This window comes from Choristoneura fumiferana, chromosome 21 (assembly GCF_025370935.1).
Source record: "Choristoneura fumiferana chromosome 21, NRCan_CFum_1, whole genome shotgun sequence".
NCBI classification, from domain to species: Eukaryota; Metazoa; Arthropoda; class Insecta; order Lepidoptera; family Tortricidae; genus Choristoneura; species Choristoneura fumiferana.
Window position 1 is genome coordinate 3,985,988 of NC_133492.1, and position 6,809 is coordinate 3,992,796.

At 34.6% G+C, this 6,809-nt stretch overlaps 1 protein-coding gene across 1 annotated transcript in view; it reads right to left on the reverse strand.

Moving 5' to 3' along the window:
* Positions 1-665: 665 nt before the first annotated feature.
* Positions 666-6,809, reverse strand: part of LOC141440061 (limbic system-associated membrane protein-like) — a 198,806-nt gene continuing 192,662 nt past the window's right edge. Inside the window, exon 11 of the transcript XR_012452659.1 lies at positions 666-680. The gene's annotated coding sequence lies outside the window, so the exon portion shown is untranslated. The remainder of the gene's footprint in view (positions 681-6,809) is intronic.

Here is a 6,809-nt window from a genome sequence, read left to right on the forward strand (position 1 = left end):
GTAAAGAGCACAGTCAAAAGCTTGTATTAAATAAAATTTTCAACAAAAACTTATTTCTTGTTTGAAAAGGATAATAACACAATGAAGCGGTGAATTCTGAGATTTGCCAACGATTACTACGATTCACATACAATTAACAATTAATTGAATACATTACACCATCTCGCTACTTTGTACATACTTTTAAAACCGCCATATTTATCAAGCATTACACAAGACAACGTATGACGCACAACGATATATCACACGGAGCGCACGAGAAAATCTAACTACAATACGTCCCCACGTCTCTCTCGACAATTTATCTGGTTTTTATTTTCGTGAGGTTATATTTCACGACTCTCCAGGTGGGCTCGGACTTGGATTGTGGGACATTATTTTACAAGAGAAATATGAGAGTAGGTCAAGCTGTATTCACTACGGGTCGGTTGTTGATGAGTGACATTCGAGGATTTAAAATAACAAAAAAGTAAAACCGACTCCAAAAAAATAACAAAAATGGAACCGACTACAAAACCCTTGAAAATATTTTTCTAGCACTAGGTACAGTCACTAGCGCCAATATCTGACACAACAAACATGCATAAATATCTGATACGACTCTATGTCTAGGGCCGGAAAGACGTGTCAGATATTTTTGCACGCTCCTCTGTGGCAGATATTAATGCTGGTGACTGTACCTACTAGCTCGAAGTCGGTGTCTCAGCACGAGCCAGCAGGAATCGAACAATAGTCGTCTACCTCACCTAAAAACTATGCGTTTCAATCCATCCTGCTGGGTCGTGCTGAGACACCGACTTCGAGCTAGTAGGTACCTAGTGCTAGAAAAATATTCGAAAGTTTCAAAACACTGACGCTGATTTGCAGCCAGCACCGTCCGAATTTTATTTTTACTGCTTTAGGGGGTAGCAGACCGGAGTATATGACATTAATGTAACTACACGCGCTCTTGAGAAAAAGGGTCTTGACACACGAACAGACAAACGGACAGACGGACAATAATACAAAAAGTGGTAATTTAAGAGTTTTCCTTTACTAGGGGACCTTATAAAATCGATTCTTAACCAAAACTAAACTAAGTATAAGTAAAATAAACTCCAACCAACTCCTGAAATCCTGGAAAATATCACAGAAGTGTACGGTCAAAGTAACTTAACTACGTGCTTATATTCCAAGTCAAATCTTGTATTAGGTACTTCCAATATCTTTTGTACTGATCAAAGTTATTAACAAATATTAGTAAACGGCGATTAGAACCTTTGTTTGTGTAACCAGGTGAACGCACAACAGAAATCCGGGGTGTAAAATCATTCAATCGCTTTAATGTAATTGATCAAACGCGTGATGATTGACCTAAATCCTGCCTTTGCAAAGAAAACATGGCCGACGTACATTTCGACGACAGTAGGTACAAAAAGCGTAAGCGCCATTGTGACTTGACCTAAATTGTAGAGCACAGGAAATGTGGATATTAGTATAAACTGATAGTAGCTGTTTTGAAATGTTTATAACATAAGACTTCAAAATGTGAAGATTTTTCATTGTTTTTAATAAAAATCATAATAACTTTATTTGCTAAATAAGGCTTTACAATGATACGCCTCTGTAATAATATCGTTTGGATCCTTCATGCTTTATGTAGCATGCAAATTATAGACATACATTTTGCTATATATGGGTTATTATTTCGAGAGGTTCAATTGTGTTCAGACTCAAATTTTCAGTTATAAAATTAGAAATATATCGTTTACTGTTTTTAAGTTGCTTAGGATATTATCACTGAAACTTGTGGTAAATACATTTTATTCTATTTTGTCTTTTTTTCCACAATAACTTAAATTTTCTGCAGAAAAGTCAGTTACGTGGTCAGGTTCGGATTATCCCTGACTACTTTGTAGTATTGTAAAAAATACAAGGTATAGAAAAACTTGCTGTTTAAAACATGGATTGAATGTTCATAATATGATATACCATGCATGCAAACAAAAAATTAGGACATTGATAAGACTATTTTTTTCTACATTTCCCGTTGTTCCAAAATACAGCATCATTTTCGTAGCCACACTTATTAACTAATATTTTACACAAAAAAGAGGTCAAACCTCCTGTAAATCCTTTTTTTAACTATAAGCAACTTTGAAAATAAGATTACTACAATATGATGTATAATGTTTATCGCAAGCCATAATTATTTATCTATAATTAATGGTTCAAGTTAGATTTGCGTCAAAGATCGAGCGTCATTTTCGTTACGGTTGCTACTTGGTGAGTATTGGGTAAATAAATATAATGTTTTACTGGTGCTGTGTCATTTGCAGTTAAGTTATTCAATATTGATTTCATTTGCTTCAAACCTATAGGATATTTACTGCAGAGCCGCGAAAGTAAGAACTTTTCAATTTCGTGGTCATCATTTTCGTGGTGCTATGGGCCACGAAACTGATTAAAGACCACGAAAAAGATGATTTTCCCTACAAGTAGAAAAAATACAGAACACTTTTATAGAATTTTCGGCTTTTTACAGTGTAATCGTTTATGCCGTTATTGATTTAATTGATTTAAATGAAGATTGGTTGACCGTCAACAACATTTGCTCCAGGTGTGGTTATAGGAATTATGACCAGTGCGACGCCAATTTTGTTAACTGGCGCGAGGTTCAAGAATTATTTTGCCCTGAATGTACGTGTGAAATGTATATATCTAAATATAAAAGAAAACTTCGTGATTTAGAGGAGCATTTTGTTGTGTTGTTTCGTTGTAACAATTTCGTTCGGGTCTACCGTAGACCTGCACGGGGGGGAAGGTATTGAAAGCGGTTTTGGTTTGTGAGTTGAAGTTATTAATCTTACTTTAATTAAATAATTTCTAGATAGTATTTAAAAGGTTACAACAATGACAATTTGAAGTCGTCATTTTCGTGGTCAAGTTTTAAATTTTGTTTTATATAGATATCGATTGTCTATTTCTGTTGATTCCTGATTAATTAAATAATGCTTATTCGTTTTCTCATTATGATCGGATTTTTCATTCAAATAGTACAATTATAAGATTTTAAAATAAACAAAATGTTCTTTTCGTGGTCTCGGTGCTCATTTTTGTTACCGTTAAAATTGGATTTTTGCTTTTTTAAACCAAAATAAACTTTATCGATCTCTTATAATATAAAGCATCTTATCGGTACATATCCTTATGCTCAAAATAAAACAGACCACATCAAAATGTGTGTTTTTATTTCTGTAACATTTATCTTACACCTCAAATAATTACCCAGATACATATTAATAAACGCAAACATTAGAAACAGCTTCAACTGACTAACCGTTATTCAGGGACTTTGAAATTATGTATATACTCAGCGACACAAAATTTTGTCCACTTCTATACAAAATTACATATACATTTGAGGGCCAGATTTTTTGCCACTTAGTATATTTGATGGTGCTTATGTGATCTACAATATAACGTAGAACAAATACAGTTTGATCAGAATTTTCATTAAAATATTTATCATGTAGCTCAGTTTTTCGGAAGGAGATGCGGACGATTTAGAACGTGTCAATTCAAATTGTCAAATATTACGAAAGATAGACAAGGCTGAAAAGTGGGTAGGGAGGTCTTTGCCCAAAAGCAGCCTTATCGGATAAATAAAAATAAAAAGCTCAATTTCAGAATTATATCGCTTATCGCCTTTTGTATTTTCATTGTGAGAATAATAAATGTACCTCGACAGATGCACGAAATTCAAATATGCGGGAACGGGCAAAAAATAACGGTTTACGTGTATTTTCAGAACCAGAGTTGGATTTCGGAGTTGTTTTTCGAATAGAAAAATACGGGAATCAGTCGTACGTTTAGACAGAAAACAATGTAAGTACCTCGGCCATGTTTTCGTTTTTATGTTGAAGTGATACCTTCGTTTAGGAGACGGGGTTGACTTATCGCAAAACAATAAATTACTTGTTGTCCAATAATTAAATACGTTTTTGTTAAAAAAATATCATTTTTAGTACAAACTTTTTTGCTGACTTTACTTTTTGTTGACTGTACTTGCATTGTCATCTAAACTGCATAAGCCGTACCGAATTTCAAGTCAGTACTATAAACAAACAGGGCAAGCTAAAGAAACTTTTAAAAAAAAGTTAAAAGCTATAACCTGTTTCTCCGCTACCAAAGGTTTCAATAATATCATCATCATCATCTCGAGATTATACGTCTCACTGCAGGCCAAACCTCCTCTCAGCCTGAGAACCTTCAGCTGTAGTTCCCACGCGGGCCCAGTGCGTATCGGGAACTTCACACCCGCCGTTGAATTACTTCGCAGTTATGTGGCAATTGTCTCACTATTTTTCCCATCACCGTTAACATGCTACAGAAAGAAAATGAAAAATGTTGGTGACAGGTGTAATTTTTATTGTTCTTATATTTTCCTGATTCTACCCAATCCTATTCTACTAATACAAGCAATAACAGCTCGTAAAAAATTTATCCGAATCCGTCGGATACAAATTTTCAATTGGTCTGGAATAATAGAACGGGTCCATATCGGCTAGCATACTTATTGCAAGTCCGAATGTAATGTTTGTCAGAATGATCGTTTGTCATAACTCTTTGTTCTCTGAATCCATCTCTGAATCATCTGAATCTAACCTAACCTAACCTATATTTTTCTATAGGAGGACCATTTGAAAATTTCAGAAAAAATGTAAGGTTTCAGTGGGAAAAAAATTATGACAAACAATGATTCGGACTAAAATTTCTACGGTATGACTAGCGAAAAGTATGCAAACTTTGGCGCTCCGAAATTTTGTACCTAAACGAATACTTTACAGCCTTGATTAAACATGGGATATTTTCTATCCCGAAAATTGCATAGTCTCCACGGGATAGCGATAGTAATTTTTTTTGTAGATGAAGTCACGGGCAACCAGTTAGTTGTATAAAATTATAAGCTATTCAGTTTTATTGTATTTTTAAACAATGTGTTATCGAAAATAACAAACTTAAACGGACTTCCATACTTCACTCAAAGCGAATGGCCGAACCGTGTTGCTATAAAAATATTTAAAACATATTCGGGTAGGCCATTCATAGCTCAGAGGAGCTAATACGAAATTCGAAAATTGAAGTTCGTATCGTACCGTCCCTTTCACTCGTATTAAAATAATATTAAGCGTCGGCGGGATAGCAAGACACGAAGTTCGAATTTTGCATTTCGTATTACAGAGCCTGTTATACTGGACTGGGCCCAATATGGCATAACAAATAACAAGCAAATTAGTATTACAGTAAATGAACTAAAATAATTTCCTTGCTCACCCGCGACCTTACGATAGCTAAGCTTATGCAAAATATGCGTGTTCATGTTGTGACAAGTTAAAACGGTGGTTGTGGTTCGTTAGTCTAACAACTGGTAGCATGGTGTACGGTTGTGTCACTCTGAAGATGAGCTCTGGTTGAGTTCGAAACGCAGTGTAGTGTGGTGGCGGTGATAGATGGGTTTGTGTGATTTGTGTGTGTTCTTACAGTGTGGAGGTGGAGGAACTGCATGAACACGCATATTTTGCATAAGCTTAGCTATCGTAAGGTCGCGGTGAGCAAGGAAATTATTTTAGTTCATTGATATGGACCTCCGCAAAGTAACGCCTGATTCAATAAAGTATTACAGTAGTTTCATTGTAGCATGGTGTGGGTGACAGCTGTCAATATCACTAGAGAGTCAGTGTAAAAACTTGAGTTGATACAACTAATAAGTGAAATCTTAATCATAACTAATGTCATCATTAATCCGATTATAACGCTATTTAATTTTGATGAGAATATTAGTGAAATTCTAGGTTAGAATATGTTTTGCCACTTAAGTAAAGCTAAACGGCGTTTGCAAGAATATTATTAAAATATTCGTTACTTACCAATTAATAAGTATCAATATTACTCAAGATACATTAGGTCCCATCACTAAACGAGTCTTTGGTGTTACGTTACATGCGTATTACGTTTCTTCACTTAATTGTGCTTTGAATTTAAATAATTGATTATAAAAATCTGATAGCTTAAATTTATTTCGTGTAACATAGTTGTTTATTTAAGATCACTTCGGTATATCGCAAAATTTTCAACTATAGATGGCACATCACTAAAAGTGACGTACGTCCCTAAAGCGTGGGATGTCATTTTGACGCTTCGATTCGGCGCCAAAAGCGATAAAGTTAAATAATAACAAATTTTATTAGAAAATTATAGTATAAAGTGTAAGTTTTACTTACCAAATACTTAAAATGCAAGTTAAATTAAACATTCCAAAAGGAGTGATTAAATCTCAATTATATTGTCATCACAATAACAAAACATTATTTATTGAACATCACACTACAGTAATTGTGCGTGAAAATTGTAAAAGTTAAAGCAAAGGAACCGATTGTTTCTAAATTGCACTTGACACTTTGGTTTTAATAAAATAAAGGAGCAAAAGACGACCATAATAAGGGGCGCTTATTCACCGTTAAGGGTCAAAGCACACCTGAAGTAAATTGAATTCTATGAATAAATTTCCCCCGTACAACACATAGTGTCAAAGGATGAGCAGAAAGCGTGGTTTTCCGCTTGTTGTGGTCCGTTTACCTTTTTTTAACAGCTTATATTAGCTTTACTTGTAGCTGGCAGAGATCCCTTCATAATAAGGATAAGGAGGGATAAGTTCTCCTTGTACTTTCTATTTTTCTGTTTGTAACCTATCTGTAGTGTAGGCTATTAGGAAGGGATCTCTGCCAGCTCTACAATACATACAAGTAAAGCGAATATATAAGCGTTGG